The 21,552-nt window shown below is 45.0% G+C and overlaps 1 long non-coding RNA gene across 1 annotated transcript; it reads right to left on the reverse strand.

The window, feature by feature from the left end:
* Positions 1 to 136: 136 nt before the first annotated feature.
* On the reverse strand, positions 137 to 10,786 carry LOC142912395 (uncharacterized). Its single transcript, XR_012934054.1, has 3 exons — positions 9,872 to 10,786; positions 6,876 to 6,935; positions 137 to 1,137 (listed from the first exon to the last, which is right to left on the reverse strand). It is a non-coding gene; the product is annotated as an uncharacterized LOC142912395 (long non-coding RNA).
* Positions 10,787 to 21,552: the final 10,766 nt, after the last annotated feature.

Raw genomic sequence — 21,552 nt, forward strand, 5'->3', positions numbered from 1 at the left:
CAAACGTCGACCTACACAGAGTTCGCTCTTCATTGCAAGGCCCGCAGGCCACTAGCGGCCACTGATGGGCCTTTAGCGCGGCCCTCTGACGTGCGCCCCACCCCCGACAATACACAAATGTGAAAACACCCTCCCCATCATCATCATGATGCTGTCAACCCCAGCTGTGGTTTCAAATGTGTGGCCGCCCAACTCAAACTTATCGGCGAAAGTGTCCCCCCCTCCTCTCTGAAAATTGGTGAAAGACACTTTTATTATTCTTGGTTCTTTCGGTAAAGTCACCACCATGTAGAAGGGAAACAATAAAATAATAAAAATATAAAACAATAAAATTCTCACGACGTTTCGACTGCAACACAAAGCAATCATTGTCAGGTGTGAAACCCACAGCAAGAAAATTTGAAAAAAGTGGCGGTTTTTCCTTAACGTCAGCACCACGGAGAGCGATTTGGCGGTTGTTCAGATGGATGAGTCATCAGTCATGTTTCCGCACAACGGAGAGCGATTTGGCAGTTATTCAGACGAGTCCATCCAAACAAACTGCCAAATCGCTCTCCGTGGTGCTAACGTAAAAAAACGCCACTTTTTTCAAATTTTCTTGCTGTGGTTTTCACACCTGACGATGATTGCTTGTGTTGCGGTCAAAACGCCGTGATAATTTTATTGTTTTATATTTTTATTATTTTATTGTTTCCCTTCTACGTGGTGACTTTACCGAAAGAACCAAGAATATGAATCCCTGCAGTCACGAAAGCTTTAAATCAAAACAAAAACACTTACTTAAAACTGAACACCCAAAATATTTTAACCACGGTGGCTAAAAGTCTCCACCCTGGCCACCATTTCACCAAGAACATTGAACGCAAAACATAGCGTTAAAACAACGTTAAAACAACGTTAAAACAACGTCAAAACAACGTTAAAACAACGTTAAAACAACGTTAAAACAACGTCGCTCAAAAAAACACTTATTATTTATTAATCCTCAGGTTCAAAAGCGTAGACATCTGGATCCTCAAACCAGTCAAAGATGTTGCCCCACTCTATTGCAGGACGCTTGCTGGGAGGTAACGCAGAGATCATCCTCCCTCGTTTGACCTTTCTTGTCGACGCAGCTTTTCTTGAGATCTCGCTCGCCTGCCACAAATGAACACATCGAAGACGCCACAACAATACCGGCATCGTCAACAGTCACAAAGATGCGGGATGCAAACGCAGAGGCGCTCACAAAGAAGTACGGCGAGATGCTCCCTTGGGATTACACTGAGAGATGGTGAAAGGAACAACGTTTTCGTCGTCCATCCGCCCGCACCTTCGATTAGCACGGTTGGCTACGCACATACACAAGCACGCACGCACGTACACACACACGCACAGACAACACGAGGGACAGATAATGTACACAGGGTTCGTGGCTACGCACGGTGGTGCGAAAGTAGTTCAACACGTACACACGCACGCACGTACAACACGAGGGACAGATAATGCACACAGGGTTCGTGGCTACGCACGGTGGTGCCAAAGAAGTTCAACACGTACACACACACGCACGTACGTACGTATGTACAGACAACACGAGGGTCAGATAATGTACACTGGGTTCGTGGCTACGCACGGTGGTGCCAAAGAAGTTCAACACACGTACTGCACGGACAACACGAGGGTCAGATAATACACACGGGTGTTTCGTGACGTCGTTCAAACTGTCGAGAGAAGCCACCTTGGGCAGGAGAGGGACGATGGGGACGATGGTCAAGGAAAAAACGGACCGGAGTGGCATCCAACGGAAGATACTCGACCGAGGCGGCGCCAACCGAGGAGATGGAGCGATGAATTGAGCCCCGCGTGCACAGGCGCTAAGTCTGGATCATTATAGATCTGCAGGATCGCGAGAGATGTGGCGATTGCGCGGGGAGGCCTCCGTCCGGAAAGTGGAATGATTACGGCTGATGGGAGTCTCCATGCCACAAAAACAAGAATGTAGAAGCGTGAAAACGAGGGCACCAAACATGTGACATGAACACAATATTATTGTAAACATTAAACAGCATTTACATAAAAGGTGGGGGGGGGGGGAGCACTCAAAAGCTCCACACTGATAGATTCAAGAATCCATGGCTATGCTGCCATCTCCTGACCACCTCGTAGGCCAAGCCTGGTAGTCCCCGGCAGTCTCCCATGCAAGTATTGCACCGGCTAAACCCTGCTTAGTGTCTGTGATCTGACAAGGGTGGGCCCATTTAAATATCGGTCAAAATTGTTGGCTTGAATGGGTGGGTGACCAATCGGGTGACTGGCATTGACGCTGCTATACGCGGACTGGGAATGAGAGCGACCGCCTAGAAGCAATGCAATGAGATAAGTGGACAATAGAAGTGACGGCGCAGAGCTGCAATTGCTGACTCATGCCACACTGCAGGCAGAAGGAGTTCTACAGAGGGTGACCGCTGTCCACGACGTCTTGGAAGGAGTTCTACAGAGGGTGAGCGGCGCTGTCCATGACGTCTTGGAAGGAGTTCTACAGAGAGTGACCACTGTCCACGACGTCGTGGAAGGAGTTCTACAGAGGGTGAGCGCTGTCCACGACGTCTTGGAAGGAGTTCTACAGAGGGTGACCGCTGTCAACAACGTCTTGGAAGGAGTTCTACAGAGGGTGACCGCTGTCAACAACGTCTTGGAAGGAGTTCTACAGAGGGTGACCACTGTCCACGACGTCTTGGAAGGAGTTCTACAGAGGGTGAGCGGCGCTGTCCACGACGTCTTGGAAGATGGTGGGAGTAACCGCAACTTGACCCCACCACACACAACCAGCCGATCGATTAAATGGCACACCCATTTATCCAGAATGAGAAGATGTATTTATATTGGAGGAATCCGATGAGCTATGAAGCTGTTTTTCACAGATGTCCGGTACTATTAACTATTTTTTTTATTTTCCCAGGTAAGGCCCACTGAGCTGTATAGCTCTCGTTCAGAAGTGACCTGGCCACAAATAGCTCAACCAAGTGGCTTATCACGTGGAAATGTATAGCAGCCAAATACTCTAAAAAGCCACGTTTTTAAATGTGTAGGGAACAATCGGAGGACCTGGAGAAAAATCCACGCGACCACGTGGAGAACACGCAAGCTCCAAATATACAGCAGGCGTCAGAGTCGGCATGGAATCCACGACCTCCTGTATGCCAGGTGAGGCCGTTAACATTTCTCCACCGGTAAGAAGGCCATGTCAGACGTCACAACAGCAAACAATACAAGAACACCACAATAGGAGTGCAAAGTATAGGAAAGGTTAAAAAAATGAATAAAAAAATATAAACAAAAAAAAACTAAACCATTTTGATCTTACTCTTTGTTTTTTTCAGTAAAGTCACGTAGGTAAAAAAATCAATAAAATAAAAATAAATGAAAACCAATTTTTTTTTATCTCAGCAGGTAAGGCCCATTGAACGATGAGCTTCTTTTAGAGCGGCGAACTGGCCACAGACGGCAGCTCTACGAAGCGGCTTGCTGCGTGAAACGTTGCTGGAGAGCAACAATGATCTTTTGGAGCGAGAGACAAAAGTGCGTTACGTCGTGGGCATTGTTGAAACCGCAGCGCCCAGGGAGATCAAGCCGGATTGCAAGCGAAGCGCACTCATTCTAGATTGGAAGTTGTCGTGACTGCAAAGGATCCACACACTCTGGCTCTTTCGGTAAAGTCACGTAGGTAAAGAAAATAAAAATAAAGGTTAAATATAAATTAAACCACGACGTTTCGATTGCGACACAAAGCAGTCATCATCAGGCAAAGGGGTCAGCCTCTAAAGGCAAAGTGTTTGTGAAGGTTTGGGGATGGGGGGCATAGCCCAAGTGTAGCACACCAGAAGCACGGGCGGTGCACGAGTGCCAATGTAGCAACAATGTAGCAACGATGTAGCAACAATGCCAATGTAGCAACAATGCCAATGTAGCAACAATGTAGCAACAATGCCAATGTAGCTAACAATGTAGCAACAATGCCAATGTAGCAACAATGCCAATGCAGCAAAAATGCCAATGTAGCAACAATGCCAATGTAACAACAATGCTAATGCAGCAACAATGCCAATGTAACAACAATGCCAATGCAGCAACAATGCCAATGTAGCAACAATGCCAATGTAGCCAACAATGTAGCAACAATGCCAATGTAGCAACAATGCCAATGTAGCAACAATGCCAATGTAACAACAATGCCAATGTAACAACAATGCCAATGCAGTAACAATGCCAATGTAACAACAATGCCAATGCAGCAACAATGCCAATGTAGCAACAATGCCAATGCAGCAACAATGCCAATGTAGCAACAATGCCAATGTAACAACAATGCCAATGCAGCAACAACGCCAATGTAACAACAATGCCAATGTAGCAACAATGCCAATGTAGCCAACAATGTAGCAACAATGCCAATGTAGCAACAATGCCAATGCAGCAACAATGCCAATGTAGCAACAATGCCAATGTATCAACAATGCCAATGCAGCAACAATGCCAATGTAACAACAATGCCAATGCAGCAACAATGCCAATGTAACAACAATGCCAATGTAGCAACAATGCCAATGTAGCCAACAATGTAGCAACAATGCCAATGTAGCAACAATGCCAATGTAGCAACAATGCCAATGTAACAACAATGCTAATGCAGCAACAATGCCAATGTAACAACAATGCCAATGCAGCAACAATGCCAATGTAGCAACAATGCCAATGTAGCCAACAATGTAGCAACAATGCCAATGTAGCAACAATGCCAATGTAGCAACAATGGCAATGTAACAACAATGCCAATGTAACAACAATGCCAATGCAGTAACAATGCCAATGTAACAACAATGCCAATGCAGCAACAATGCCAATGTAGCAACAATGCCAATGCAGCAACAATGCCAATGTAGCAACAATGCCAATGTAACAACAATGCCAATGCAGCAACAACGCCAATGTAACAACAATGCCAATGTAGCAACAATGCCAATGTAGCCAACAATGTAGCAACAATACCAATGTAGCAACAATGCCAATGCAGCAACAATGCCAATGTAGCAACAATGCCAATGTATCAACAATGCCAATGCAGCAACAATGCCAATGTAACAACAATGCCAATGCAGCAACAATGCCAATGTAACAACAATGCCAATGTAGCAACAATGTAGCCAACAATGTAGCAACAATGCCAATGTAGCAACAATGCCAATGTAACAACAATGCCAATGCAGCAACAATGCCAATGTAACAACAATGCCAATGCAGCAACAATGCCAATGTAACAACAATGCCAATGCAGCAACAATGCCAATGTAACAACAATGCCAATGTATCAAACAATGCCAATGCAGCAACAATGCCAATGTAACAACAATGCCAATGCAGCAACAACGCCAATGTAACAACAATGCCAATGTAGCAACAATGCCAATGTAGCCAACAATGTAGCAACAATACCAATGTAGCAACAATGCCAATGCAGCAACAATGCCAATGTAGCAACAATGCCAATGTATCAACAATGCCAATGCAGCAACAATGCCAATGTAACAACAATGCCAATGCAGCAACAATGCCAATGTAACAACAATGCCAATGTAGCAACAATGTAGCCAACAATGTAGCAACAATGCCAATGTAGCAACAATGCCAATGTAGCAACAATGCCAATGTAACAACAATGCCAATGCAGCAACAATGCCAATGTAACAACAATGCCAATGCAGCAACAATGCCAATGTAACAACAATGCCAATGCAGCAACAATGCCAATGTAACAACAATGCCAATGTATCAAACAATGCCAATGCAGCAACAATGCCAATGTAACAACAATGCCAATGTATCAAACAATGCCAATGTAACAACAATGTAGCAACAATGCCAATGTAGCAACAATGCCAATGTAGCAACAATGCCAATGTAGCAGCAATGCCAATGTAGCAACAATGCCAATGCAGCAACAATGCCAATGTAGCAACAATGCCAATGTAACAACAATGCCAATGCAACAACAATGCCAATGTAACAACAATGCCAATGTATCAAACAATGTGAATGCAGCAACAATGCCAATGTAACAACAATGCCAATGTAGCAACAATGCCAATGTAGCAACAAAACCAATGTAGCAACAATGCCAATGTAGCAACAATGTCAATGTAGCAACAATGCCAATGTAGCAACAATGCCAGTGCAGCAACAATGCCAATGTAGCAACAATGTAGCAACAATGTAGCAACAATGTAGCAACAATGCCAATGTAGCAACAATACCAATGTAGCAACAATGTAGCAACAATGCCAATGTAGCAACAATGCCAATGTAGCAACAATGTAGCAACAATGCCAATGTAGCAACAAAACCAATGTAGCAACAATGCCAATGTAGCAACAATGCCAATGTAGCAACAATGCAACAACAATGCCAATGTAGCAACAATGCCAATGTAGCAGCAATGCCAATGTAGCAACAATGTATCAAACAATGCCAATGTAGCAACAATGCCAATGCAGCAACAAAACCAAACGCTGGGGATGCGGGGGGGGGGGGGGGAAATTAACTAGGAAATTAAATAGTCTAGAACCCGGCAGATATGATGGAACAACCAAAAACATCTTCTTGGTTCTTTCGGTAAAGTCACGTAGAAGGGAAATAATAAAATAATACAAATAAAACAATAATTTTCGTATTGTTTTATTTTTACCGAAAGAACCAAGATTATGAATCCAATACTATACAGGCATATCCTTGGCAACTTCATAGCAACACCTGGTATCGTTAGCAGACCCCACAAGGTATATTCAACATCTGCCACAAACAATTTTGCAAGAATTTAAAGTGTAGTGCTAAAGCCTCACTCGGATTGTGCCCGTGTCATCGTCATCGGAGTCACCTGACCCCTCGGCATCAAAAAGGTTCTGAGGAAAATGTAAACAGTGATTAGCACAAATAAACTTGGGCATCTTCAGAGGTCAAATCAATTTCTAGGTTCACCTCCTCCAACCACATCTTGCACACCGCGTGCACTGCAGCCATGACCAATTTCATTCCACAAATGCCTCAATGACGTAGCTGCTGCACTTGGCACAGCCACGTTTCAAAGCTGCCTGAGTCGTTTCAAGGCCCCGGTTATGGTTATTCAGTTGAGGAAATTGTTTCCATTGAAAATCAAGTCACTTGAAGTAATCAATCCTATTCATTAAAACAGCTCATTCAGGGGGGGGGGGCGACGTTTCGGCCACAACACAAGCAGCCATCCTCAGGTGAAGGAACAGAACTGTCTGGACGACAGCGCTCCAGTGAACACCGCTAAGCTTGGCAGCGTCTTTTAAGCTGGGTGGGAGGAGCAGAGCCCCTTGACAAAGGAGTTTACATATCAACAGAGGAATTTATCATTGAAGTAGCTAAGTTAATGTGAAAGATTAGCAGGATGTTAATGTGAGGAATGAGCATGTAACTGGGAGATTAGCATGATGTTAGTGTGAGGAATTAGCATGTAACTGGGAGATTAGCAGGATGTTAGTGTGAGGAATTAGCATGTAACTGGGAGATTAGCAGGATGTTAATGTGATGAATTAGCATGTAACTGGGAGATTAGCATGATGTTAATGTGAGAAATTAGCATGTAACTGGGAGATTAGCAGGATGTTAATGTGAGGAACTAGCATGTAACTGGGAGATTAGCAGAATGTTAGTGTGAGGAATTAGCATGTAACTGGGAGATTAGCAGGATGTTAATGTGATGAATTAGCATGTAACTGGGAGATTAGCATGATGTTAATGTGAGAAATTAGCATGTAACTGGGAGATTAGCAGGATGTTAATGTGAGGAACTAGCATGTAACTGGGAGATTAGCAGGATGTTAGTGTGAGGGATTAGCATGTAACTGGGAGATTAGCATGATGTTAGTGTGAGAAATTAGCATGTAACTGGGAGATTAGCATGATGTTAGTGTGAGGGATTAGCATGTAACTGGGAGATTAGCATGATGTTAATGTGAGGAATTAACATGTAACTGGGAGATTAGCATGATGTTAATGTCAGGGATTAGCATGTAACTGGGAGATTAGCAGGATGTTAATGTGAGGAATTAGCATGTAACTGGGAGATTAGCATGATGTTAGTGTGAGGGATTAGCATGTAACTGGGAGATTAGCATGATGTTTATGTGAGGAATTAGCATGTAACTGGGAGATTAGCATAATGTTAATGTGAGGGATTAGCATGTAACTGGGAGATTAGCAGGATGTTAATGTGAGGAATTAGCATGTAACTGGGAGATTAGCATGATGGTAATGTGAGGAATTAGCATGTAACTGGGAGATTAGCATGATGTTAATGTGAGGGATTAGCATGTAACTAGGAGATTAGCAGGATGTTTATGTGAGGAATTAGCATGTAACTGGGAGATTAGCATGATGTTAGTGTGAGGGATTAGCATGTAACTGGGAGATTAGCATGATGTTTATGTGAGGAATTAGCATGTAACTGGGAGATTAGCATAATGTTAATGTGAGGGATTAGCATGTAACTGGGAGATTAGCAGGATGTTAATGTGAGAAATTAGCACGTAACTGGGAGATTAGCATGATGTTAATGTGAGGAATTAGCATGTAACTGGGAGATTAGCATGATGTTAATGTGAGGGATTAGCATGTAACTAGGAGATTAGCAGGATGTTAATGTGAGGAATTAGCATGTAACTGGGAGATTAGCATGATGTTAGTGTGAGGGATTAGCATGTAACTGGGAGATTAGTGTAGTGCCGTGAATTCACTCGGACGACAACCGTCTCTTTTTCCGCCGTCACTTTTATTCCATCGTTCCGTACACACAGTAATTCTCTCCGTGCTCCGCCAACTCGGACACTCCGATTTACTTCAGCATTGTCCGTGCATCACCTTCCACACACAGTGTTTCTTCGCCTATCTCTTCACACACAGTATCTTCCCTTCCACACACAGTGGTTCGTCTTCTATCTCCTCACACACAGTATCGCCACTATTTCTTCACACGCAGTGACTTCCATCTATTCACACACAGTGACTCTATCTATCTCCGCTAACGCTGACTCTCCCCATCGCTATTTACTGTCTTTGGGGTCCGGCTCTCTATCTATTCTTCCATAACATTTCCAGCTGTCTTCTTCGTATCTCTTCACCTCTCGCCAACAACTGCCCAGCAACAACTCTCCAGCAACAACTCCCCAGCAGCAACTCTCCAACAGCAACTCTCCAACAGCAACTCTCCAACAGAAACTCTCCAACAGCAACTCCTTTCCGTTCAAACCACCTCGCGTTTTATCCCCTCTCGCATTAGCCTTAATGAATTGCCACGTGGCTCGCTGGCCGTTTCCCGCCAGCCCACACCTGTCCCCTTCATCAGACATTCAGACACCACCACTTAACGCTAACAGCCTCTCGACCAATCACAGCCCTCGTGCCACGACTCCCTTAATTACTTGGGTTTGTTTACGCCACTCGCGACTCGACCACCTGTTCGACCTCGTGTGACCCGTTCTCCTTGTCTGTCTGTATGTACTGTATATGGCCAATTCCTATGCACATTATCTACCCCACTACATTAGCATGATGTTAATGTGAGGAATTAGCATGTAACTGGGAGATTAGCACGATGTTAATGTGAGGGATTAGCATGTAACTGGGAGATTAGCATGATGTTAGTGTGAGGGATTAGCATGTAACTGGGAGATTAGCATGATGTTAACGTGAGGAATTAGCATGTGACTGGTCCATAAACAGTTCAGGTTTAACCTGGTCGAGTGCAGGCACCATTGGTGCCGCGTCAGCGAAACCTCGACATCTACGTGAGGAAGACGTCGGAGACCCTCACCTTGCCTGCTGCCCTGGCCTTGTCACTTCGCTTGGATGGCATCGCGCCAGACGCACTTTCTAGGAGTTGTTCATCCACCTAACGTACATTCATAAATATCGATGAAGATAAATCGTGCACATGCATAGATCCTGCAATTAAACAAAAATTCTTCTTTGGTTCTTTCGGTAAAGTCACGTAGAATGAGAATAAAATAATAAATTGATAAAATAAAATAACACAATAATATTCTCACGACGTTTCGGCCACAACACAAGCGGCCTTCATCAGGTGAAGGGAGCGAGACTGTCTGGTAGGACAGCGCTGGAGTGAGAGAGCCACGTTCAGATCACGGCTTTTAAGCTGTGTGAGAGGAACAAAGAGCCTTGACGAAGGAATTAGCATAAAATTTAGCATTGAAAAGGCTGAATGATTAGCTTGTGACTGGTCACAGAAATAGCTATGTTAAAAGTTAAAGCATACACATCCGCAGAGGCACCCATTGTTAAAAGGAATTAGCATAGAATTTAGCATTGAAATAGCTAAATTAAGGCATTCGCTTGTAACCGCTACAGAAATAGTTACGTTGAAGTCAGAGCATACACATTCACCGAGGCACTTAGTACAAATCAAAACAGGAGAATTTAGCATTGAAATAACTAGGCGAATTTAGCATTGAAATAACTGGGTGATTTGCTGGTGACTGGTCACAGAAATGACTACACATCTGAGCTATTCACAGTACTATATAGTGAACCAATAAAAACTAAAATATAAATTACCTTCATGTTATCAATAAACTCTATATTCTCCAATCAGCTAAGCTACCAACCATAAGTCGTTATATATCACAATGCTATATGGCGAAAAAATGGGTGGATTCTTACCCTCAAATTTCCGTACCACGGATAGCTACGGGCCCCGTTCAGACGGACGAGTTCGTCCATGGTCGGAACAGAGGAGGGGGAGAGAGACAGCTGCGAAGCCCTAGTATACTCCATGTTGTAAACCATACCATTAACCGTGGTGTGAGAGGTATTAAGAGGCAATGCTGGCGAAAGAGCTGCGGTCTGAAGGTCATCGTAAAATTACAATTAATTAAGAACAGAAATGATTTAACACATCTTTCCAGTGGTTACTAAGCCTGAATCCATCTTCTCGGTTGAAATTGTCTCTGTGCTTGTATATGTGAATGGCCTCATGAACGAATCTCTCATGGTAGCCAGTTGGTTTGCAAAGAACCTCCGTCTTGGAGAAGTCAATGTCATGTGAGCCCACTGAATTGTAACAGTGATCTGCCACGGCCGAGGAGTTCGTCTTACCGTGTTTCAAGTCTGCTTTATGTTCGCGGATGCGGTCCGAGATATGTCTTTTGGTTTCTCCAATGTAGCTACTACCACAGAGGCACTTTAGTTTGTAAACGCCCGGGTACTGTATGTCTGGAAGAGCATCTTTTACAGATGGAACTAAATCACGGATTTTGTGTACTGTGTTGAATCGGACCTGGATCTTGTGTTTATTCAGGATTTTGGAGATCTTTTTAGTGACCCCTGCAATGTAGGGTAAGGTGATGGTTTTGAGTGGCTCCACAAGAGGATCCTTCTTCATGACTGGAGTGATGGCTTTGCGGATTGTGTAGTCGGAGTAGCCATTAGCCCTGAGAGCCTGGTGTACGTGCTTGAGTTCACTGGTAATGTGTTCCTGGTCGGAAATGCATTGGGCTCTATGGTATAGAGTCTTGATGAGGCAGTTCTTCTGGGATGGATGGTGGTGGGAATCCGGTTTCAAGTAAGCATCTGTATGGGTAGCTTTCCTGTAGACAGAGTGACTCATTGAACCATCATGTCTCCTTTTAATTAAGACATCCAGAAAGGGTAGTTTGCCATCTTTTTCGACCTCCATGGTAAATCTGATGGCTGGGTGTATGGAATTGATGTGGTCGCGGAATTGGTCTAGAGCAGGCTGGCCATGTGGCCAGATGACAAAGGTGTCATCAACGTACCTCTTCCATAAGGTCGGGCGTAGAGTGGCAGTCTGGATGGCGTCAGTTTCAAATTTTTCCATGAATACGTTGGCTACAACCGGAGATAGGGGGGAGCCCATTGGGGTGCCCTCAGTTTGTTTGTAGAAAGTTCCATTCCAGGTGAAGTATGTGTTGGTTAAGCAATGTCTCACCAGGGGGGGTACATCAGTATGCAGTCCTTGATGAACCAGGTCTTCAATGATAGCGATGGTGTCAGGTACCGGGACTTTGGTGAACAAGGACACCACATCAAAACTGACAAGCAGGTCGTTTGGGGACAGGGAAATGTCTTTGATTGTCGATACCAGGTGAGTAGAATTTAGTACCGCAGAGGTGGTTTTTCCAGTGAAAGGTCGCAGTATATCAGCCAGAAAACGTGCCAGTTTGTAGGTGGGGGAGCTGATAGTAGAGACGATGGGACGAAGGGGTGTATCTTCTTTGTGTATCTTTGGAAGGCCATATAATCTTGGTGGTCTGGCAGCAGAGGGTTTCAACAAGAACTGTTTGTTCTCATCAATTAATGCTGTTGAATCAGAGATAATTTTGTTCGTTTTGGTGACCAGGCTGTTGGTGGGATCTCTTTTTATTTTTGTATAGCTGCCATCGTTGAGTAGTTCTTGAATTTTGTTGTTATATTCTGTTTTGTCCATGATGACAGTGGCATTGCCTTTGTCGGCTGAGAGAACGACAATATCATCCCTCTTTTTTAATTGAGATAATTCAAAACGTTCGTCTTTGCTGATGTTGCTAGGTGGCAACTTAGCGTTTTTGAGGGTTGCAGCGATTTCAGATCTTGCTACGTCTGCAGAGATGTGACTCAAGCTCTTGAGTGCAACGTCGACATGGGCAATGATATCATTAACCGGTAAGTGTCTCGGTGTGACAGCAAAGTTTAGACCTTTAGCTAAAACGGATTTCAGACCATCAGAAATGGAACTGTTACTGCGATTAATTACGACTTTGTTGACGTCTATCTTTTCGGTGTGTGGATCCGATTTTTTGCTGGAGAGGTGATTGAATTTGGAAATCAAATTGTCCCTACATTTGTTCGACATAGTGGCAGCCGAAGAGGTAGTCATATTGTCTACATGTTCCCAATCCGATGTAGACATTGTTGCTGTCAATTTTAAGTGTGATTTGTAGAGTGTCTTGTCTAACTGATCGAGTTCGGTGCGTGTAAGTCTGATTTTTTCCGAGATAAGAGCGAAGCTAGTTCTAGCTAGAATTCGTTTTGCATTGAGAGAAGTTGCAACAGCAGAGGTTAGTGTAAATGCGGTTGGTATTACCTTAGAGTCGCGGCATCTCTTCAGAAAGGTGAGAGACTCGATTAGTTGAGCCTTCTTATCCCAAAGTCTGTTGAATGATCTGAAGGATGTGTGGAATCCCTCCCCGTAGAGGCGGTTAAATTTCGATTTAAAGCTTTCGTGACTGCAATGATTCATCTTCTTTGGTTCTTTCGGTAAAGTCACGTAGAATGAGAATAAAATAATAAATTGATAAAATAAAATAACACAATAATATTCTCACGACGTTTCGGCCACAACACAAGCGGCCTTCATCAGGTGAAGGGAGCGAGACTGTCTGGTAGGACAGCGCTGGTAAAGTCACCACGTAGAAGGGAAACAATAAAATAATAAAAATTAAATTACATTTTATTATGTTTTATTTGTAATACTTACGTAGAAGTGAAATAATAAAAATAAAATAATATTTTATTATGTTTAAATTGTGTTACTTACGTAGAAGGGAAATAATAAAAATAAAACAAAATAAAAGAATCTTTTATTATGTTTTATTTGTATTTCTTACATAGAAGGGAAATAATAAAATAATAATATTTTATTATATTTTATTTGTATTACTTATGTAGAGGGGAAATAATAAAATAATAAATAAAATACTCTTTTCTTATGTTTTATAAATTAATAAAAATAAAACAAAATAAAATATTTTTTTATTTTTTACTTAGAAGGGAAATAATAAAATTAAAACGAAATAAAAAAATATTTTTATTTTATAAAAAAATAAAATAATAAAACTAAATAAAATAATATTTTATTACGTTTTATAAAGTAATAAAATAACATTTTATTAAGTTGTATTTTTATTATTGTATTATTTCCCTTCAAGGTGACTGAAAGAACCCAGAAGTAGTAGTGGTCTAACAATATTCTATTGTTCACACATCCCACCTGACGCAGCAGGTCCATGACAAACACCCTCAGGACGTAGCTGCAAGCCGTAACTGGCCCCGGCGTGCGTGTTGGACAATAGAAATAGGTTTTACCCTTTTAACTGGCACAAAAAACTGACACCTTTATTCAAGGCATCATGTCTGCAATAACCACAACACAGGCAGTCAAAATGCAAACAAAAAGACAACTCTGATAATATTTGCACTGTCCTTGAATTTGATTGGTCTACACCCGAGACGGCTTTTTCTTAGAGCCTAGTCTCCACTGGTGTTGGACCAGAAGACGCCAAAAGCTGTACAACACCAGTGGAGACTAGGCTCTAAAGAAAGCCGTCTCGGGTGTGGACCAATCAAATTCAAGGACAGTGCCAATATTATTATCAGAGTTGTCTTTTTGTTTGCATTTTGACTGCTTGTGTTGTGGTTATTGCAGACATGATGCCTTGAATAAAGGTGTCAGTTTTTTGTGCCAGTTAAAAGGGTAAAACCTATTACTATATCTTGTTACTGGCAAAGGAGGTCTCATAGTGTTGGACAATCTTCCTTTCTCCTCGTTGTGCAAGCGTGCCGATGTCTCTGTCGCCAACGGCGGGACGGGGGGTGGGACAATGAGCAAGAGGCGGCGAGTTCCCACCGTCTCAACAAGAAGAGAATGTCACCCGTCGGGGAGGGGGTTTGACGCCGCCACCTCAGAGTAACAACCGTAGCTGCTCGATCTTCTTTGGTTCTTTCGGTAAAGTCACCACCACGTAGAATGAGAATAAAATAATAAATTTATCAAATAAAATAACACAATAAAAACTCTCACGACGTTTCGGCCACAACACAAGCGGCCTTCATCAGGTGAAGGGACGAGACTGTCTGGAGGACAGCGCTGGAGCGAACACAGCCAAGCTCAGATCGCGACCTTTAAGCTGTGTGAGAAGAAACAGAGCGCCTTGACAATGGAATTAGCATAGAATTTAGCATTGAAATAGCTGAGTGATTAGCTTGTGACTGGTCACAGAAATGTCTATGTTAAAGTCAGAGCATACACATCCACAGAGGCACCCCTTGACAAAGGAATTGGCATAGAATTTAGCATTGAAATAGCTGAGTGATTAGCTTGTGACTGGTCACAGAAATGTCTATGTTAAAGTCAGAGCATACACATCCACAGAGGCACCCCTTGACAAAGGAATTGGCATAGAATTTAGCATTGAAATAGCTGAGTGATTAGCTTGTGACTGGTCACAGAAATGTCTATGTTAAAGTCAGAGCATACACATCCACAGAGGCACCCCTTGACAAAGGAATTGGCATAGAATTTAGCATTGAAATAGCTGAGTGATTAGCTTGTGACTGGTCACAGAAATAGCTATGTTAAAGTCAGAGCATACACATTCACAGAGGCACCTAGTACAAATCAAACAGGAGAATTTAGCATTGAAATAGCTGAGTGATTAGCTTGTGACTGGTCACAGAAATGGCTATGTTAAAGTTAAAGCATACACATCCAATGCTAATTCCTTTGTGAAGGCGCTCTGTTTCTTCTCACACAGCTTAAAGGTCGCGGTCTGAGCTTGGCTGTGTTCGCTCCAGCGCTGTCCTCCAGACAGTCTCGTCCCTTCACCTGATGAAGGCCGCTTGTGTTGTGGCCGAAACGTCGTGAGAATTTTATTGTGTCATTTTATTTTATCAATTTATTATTTTATTCTCATTCTACGTGGTGGTGACTTTACCGAAAGAACCAAAGAAGATGAATCCTTGCAGTCACGAAAGCTTTAAATCGAAATTTAACTGTAGCTCGAGTTTCATCATCTCGCTCGCTACAAAATCAAACATGCGCTCTTTCTCATCTCTGAATGCGTCGTTTCTTGAATTGCATCATTGCTGCTGTTGCTGCTGCTTGAAATAGAATGGGCTAATGGAGGTTAAGGGGAGGCAGAGTGTGGAACGAGTCGTAATGGGGTTCATGGGAAAAGTGGCACGCTTGGGTCTCCTGTTAACGTCTTTTTCTGAAATAAAGTGGTTGAAATATTTAAAAAATGACCTTTGAAAAATTGACTACACGGGTAAGAAATACACTGCTAGGTGTTTGAGTAGAGTGCAACAATGGTTATTGCTACACTGCCACCCACAAGGTCAGCCCAACAGCCTATAGCACGTCCATGTGTGGTGGACGTCTGCCCAAGATCCAGGCCGAGGCCTGCTTCACTTGCGAGATCGGGCACATTCCGGGGTGATCTAAATACCCAACTCTATGCGGTACACCGTCACACCGAAACCCTATCAGACCGTACCCACACCATGAAGCACACCGCCCCACACCATTACACAACACCGCACCAACATCGCACGACACCACAATGCCGTGCCACCGCAACGGGGCGTTTCACGACAATTTGTGAGCTCCGCCAACACTCGTTTGAGATTATTACAACGATAAGCCTTGTTAAAATTAAACATTGCGTTTTACCAACCTGTCCACGTGACGCGACCGGAACCGCTGACTTACCTGCGACCGAGGGACACGTCTTCACGTTAACGTGCGCTTACTTACAACGTTACCAACGGGCAATCTCCACGCAGTCATCGACCCCGGGAAGCCCGCAGGTTGACAAAGTGCCGTCGAAGCAACTCCATGGACGCCTGCCGCTCCCTCTGCAGCTCGTTGCGCGTCCACCAGAGTCCGGCCTGCAGTTCGGCCAGCGCGCATTTGTAGCGCAGCTCCATCTTCCCGTGCAGGGCGGCCTCCTTCAGCAAAGACTCCTGAGACTTCACTTCCTGTTCCAGCGCCCTCAGTTGCTGCCGCTGCCGCAGCCACGCCGAGTGAAGGTCCCTGCGGCACCGTGACGCCTGGCGCTGGGTTGCACTCACAACCTTCACAAGCAAACACAACCTGCATTACACTCACAACCTTGACAAGCAAACACAACCTGCGTTACACTCACAACCTTCACAAGCAAACACAACCTGCGTTACACTCACAACCTTCACAAGCAAACACAACCTGCGTTACACTCACAACATTCACAAGCAAACACAACCCGCGTTACACTCATAACCTTCACAAGCAAACACAACCTGCGTTACACTCACAACCTTCACAAGCAAACACAACCTGCGTTACACTCACAACCTTCACAAGCAAACACAACCTGCGTTACACTCACAACCTTCACAAGCAAACACAACCTGCGTTACACTCACAACCTTCACAAGCAAACACAACCTGCGTTACACTCACAACCTTCACAAGCAAACAAAACCTGCACTACACTCACAACCTTCACAAGCAAACACAACCTGCGTTACACTCACAACCTTCACAAGCAAACACAACCTGCGTTACACTCACAACATTCACAAGCAAACACAACCCGCGTTACACTCATAACCTTCACAAGCAAACACAACCTGCGTTACACTCACAACCTTCACAAGCAAACACAACCTGCGTTACACTCACAACCTTCACAAGCAAACACAACCTGCGTTACACTCACAACCTTCACAAGCAAACACAACCTGCGTTACACTCACAACCTTCACAAGCAAACACAACCTGCGTTACACTCACAACCTTCACAAGCAAACACAACCTGCACTACACTCACAACCTTCACAAGCAAACACAACCTGAGTTACACTCACAACCTTCACTTGCAAACACAACCTGCGTTACACTCACAACCTTCACAAGCAAACACAACCCGCGTTACACTCACAACCTTCACAAGCAAACACAACCTGCGTTACACTCACAACCTTCACAAGCAAAAACAACCCACGTTACACTCACAACCTTCACAAGCAAACACAACCTGCACTACACTCACAACCTTCACAAGCAAACACAACCTGCACTACACTCACAACCTTCACAAGCAAACACAACCTGCGTTACACTCACAACCTTCACAAGCAAACACAACCTGCGTTACACTCACAACCTTCACAAGCAAACACAACCTGCGTTACACTCACAACCTTCACAAGCAAACACAACCTGCGTTACACTCACAACCTTCACAAGCAAACACAACCTGCGTTACACTCACAACCTTCACAAGCAAACACAACCTGCGTTACACTCACAACCTTCACAAGCAAACACAACCTGCACTACACTCACAACCTTCACAAGCAAACACAACCTGAGTTACACTCACAACCTTCACTTGCAAACACAACCTGCGTTACACTCACAACCTTCACAAGCAAACACAACCCGCGTTACACTCACAACCTTCACAAGCAAACACAACCTGCGTTACACTCACAACCTTCACAAGCAAAAACAACCCACGTTACACTCACAACCTTCACAAGCAAACACAACCTGCACTACACTCACAACCTTCACAAGCAAACACAACCTGCACTACACTCACAACCTTCACAAGCAAACACAACCTGCGTTACACTCACAACCTTCACAAGCAAACACAACCTGCGTTACACTCACAACCTTCACAAGCAAACACAACCTGCACTACACTCACAACCTTCACAAGCAAACACAACCTGCGTTACACTCACAACCTTCACAAGCAAACACAACCTGCGTTACACTCACAACCTTCACAAGCAAACACAACCTGCACTACACTCACAACCTTCACAAGCAAACACAACCTGCGTTACACTCACAACCTTCACAAGCAAACACAACCTGCACTACACTCACAACCTTCACAAGCAAACACAACCTGCGTTACACTCGCAACCTTCACAAGCAAGCAACCTTGCGTTACAGTTGTGAGCAGATTAACGCGAAAATTCCCCAAGCATTAACGTTTGCAAACCAACCTATGTTGATGCTTTGAGATACTAACCTTCACTAAGTATGTTTTATATTCTGATTCGCACGGTTGCCTACATACGGCGCAAAAGACGTTCAACATACTTATATATAAAATTATTTTCCCATATTTAACCTTACTTCAGTCTACAGGGCCTCTTCTACTTACACACGAGTTATATTCCAGAGGTCTGTTCGTAAGTCGATTTGTTCGAAAGTCCAACTTTACTCCTGTCGATTCCCAACGTGTTGTACGGCGTGTACACTCAACACGGGGAATGGGTTTACAAGTTGTGTAATCTCCTGTAGATGTAGATGCCAACTTGGGAGGTTGAACTTACGAATCTCGGTCCGAACAGGCCAACTGGACATACGGACAGGGGTTTGTTCTTATCGCTGAAAGTTCGTAAGTCGAATGTTTGTAAGTAGTGGAGTCCCCGGATACCACGATGTTAATTACGTGCGTGAAATAGCGCTCAACAAAGCCCCCCACACTGAGTCTGGAGACTTTTTCTGGAGTGTGCCGCTTTGCAATTCTTCTTTGCCGACACCAACAAGTGTTTGGGCTCCGTGTGGGGAAACAAAAATGACAGCACGCAGAGAAACCCCACAAGTACAAAAGTGTCACACTAAACACCACCATATTCTGAACCGCTGAAGGTTTTAGAATTCAAGTACTAACCGCGTTCGCCCCTGCTTAGCCTCTGAGATCCGTTGAGATCAGGTACATTTAGTGTGATTTGGTAACAGGCAGAATTTAAATTTTTGTTTTTTATGGAAAGGAAATGCACGCAAAGCGCTTCCTCAATCTACTGGATGGATGAGGCCCTGTCCACGCCACGGAGTTCATGGGGGTTATTTGACCATACTTCGCCAGAATGGTCAACGAGACTTTCTGAAGGCGAGGAGCATGGACGTGGGATGCAGCGAGCAGCCCCGCCGTGAGTCCTTGGCACAATCCACACTCAACCCACTTAGCTTCTTAGATATGACAAAATCGGGCGCATTATGGGCATATTCAGTCATACATCCTACATAGACCATTCAGTTCCGTCAAAACACATCGGGCGAGGAGAGAGCAAAGCGATAGATGACGTTACTGTGCTTCCTCTCACCTCCTGCAGGGCTCCAAGCGACTTCTCAAGCTGCTGCACCTCACGCTCGAGCTTCCGGCAGCGCGTCGCCCGCCCGTCCGCCTCCTGCCGAGCGGCCAAACCCACCTTCAGGTCGTTCTGCAGGCACTCGCAGCGAGCCCTCGGCTCGCCCCCGGCCGCTTCCGACGCGCTCGGCGCGGGCTTCGGCCCGCGAACCCGCACCGCGTCGTCGTCGTCCTTCCTCCTCCCTCCGCCGTCCCGCCTCAAGGCGGCCGCGTCCTCCTCGCCCCGCGAGCGCCTCGCCCCCGTCGCCAGCTCCTCGACGCCCACGCCGCCCGCGCGCCTCTCCGACTCGCGAGGGGACCCCGCGGAGTCGTCTCGCGCGGCACCGGCGGCGGCGGCGGCTCCCTCGGGGTACTCGCGGCCAACGACGACGCCGGCGCCTCGTTCCGGCCGGGCTCCACGCGCCGCCGCCGCCGCCACCGCCGCCTCCGCCGCCGCCTGTTCTCCGGACACGGTGCCGTCAACGTCCTTCGGGCGCCGCGCTCGGCCCTGGCGAGCCTGTTCCCCCGCCGCCGGCAAAGTAAATGGGACCTCTCGTCAGTCGGCTCGTTCGGCTCAAAGTTGACGGTGGGTCACGCCGTCCCTTAAAAGGCAAACAAAAAAAAACCACGACCATTTCATTCCCTTTAACGTGACTTTACCGAAAGAGCCAAGAATATGAATTACTGCAGTCACGAAAGCTTTAAATCAAAATAACCTCGGCGCGTTTCGTATTAAAACTGGTGGCAATGCTTTTGCGGTATTCGAGTCGCGACTTCCAGATGACGACGGCAAGCGACGCGCTCCGGACTGCGCTTCTGCGGCCGTCTGGAACGCTCTTCCCTTCCGACATCAGGAAGCCACCGGAGCTATGCCACTTGTTAATTCGTCTCGATTGAGAAACTCGTTTCTCTAGTTCTAGATTTGAAGCTTTCGTGACTGCAAGGATCCATACTCTTTGGTTCTATTCGGTAAAGTCACGTAGGTAAAAAATAAAACAACAAAAATCACGACGTTTCGGCCACAACACAAGTGGCCTTCATCAGGTGAAGGGACCAGACTGTCTCGAAGACTTTCACTCCAGCGTAGTCTTCGAGACAGCCTGGTCCCTTCACCTGATGAAGGCCGCTTGTGTTGTGGCCGAAACGTCGTGATTTTTGTTTTATTTTTTACCTACGTGACTTTACCGAATAGAACCAAAGAGTATCATTTCTTTAGAAGTGCTTCTGCTGTGTCTAGCTTGTTTGTCCTTCCCCCCACCCCCGTACCTCCGATTATCGCGGTTGGCTACGTACGGTGCAAAAGAAGTTCAACGTAGACGTGCGGTCGATCATCGATAATGATAATCCGACGGCGTCGTGGGGCGTGTGAATGCGCCGGATTTTAAATACCGACGGATAATCACTGTGCACGGACTGTACTCACTGTGCCCGGACTGGACTCACTGTGTCTGTGATGGACTCACTGTGCACGGACTGGACTCATTATTCCCGGACTGTACTCACTGTGTCTGTGATGGACTCACTGTGTCTGTGATGGACTCACTGTACCCAGACTGGACTC

Source organism: Petromyzon marinus, unplaced genomic scaffold, assembly GCF_048934315.1.
Source record: "Petromyzon marinus isolate PM22_M1 ecotype Great Lakes invasive population unplaced genomic scaffold, UKy_Petmar_22M1.pri1.0 PM_G_Scaffold_20, whole genome shotgun sequence".
NCBI classification, from domain to species: Eukaryota; Metazoa; Chordata; class Hyperoartia; order Petromyzontiformes; family Petromyzontidae; genus Petromyzon; species Petromyzon marinus.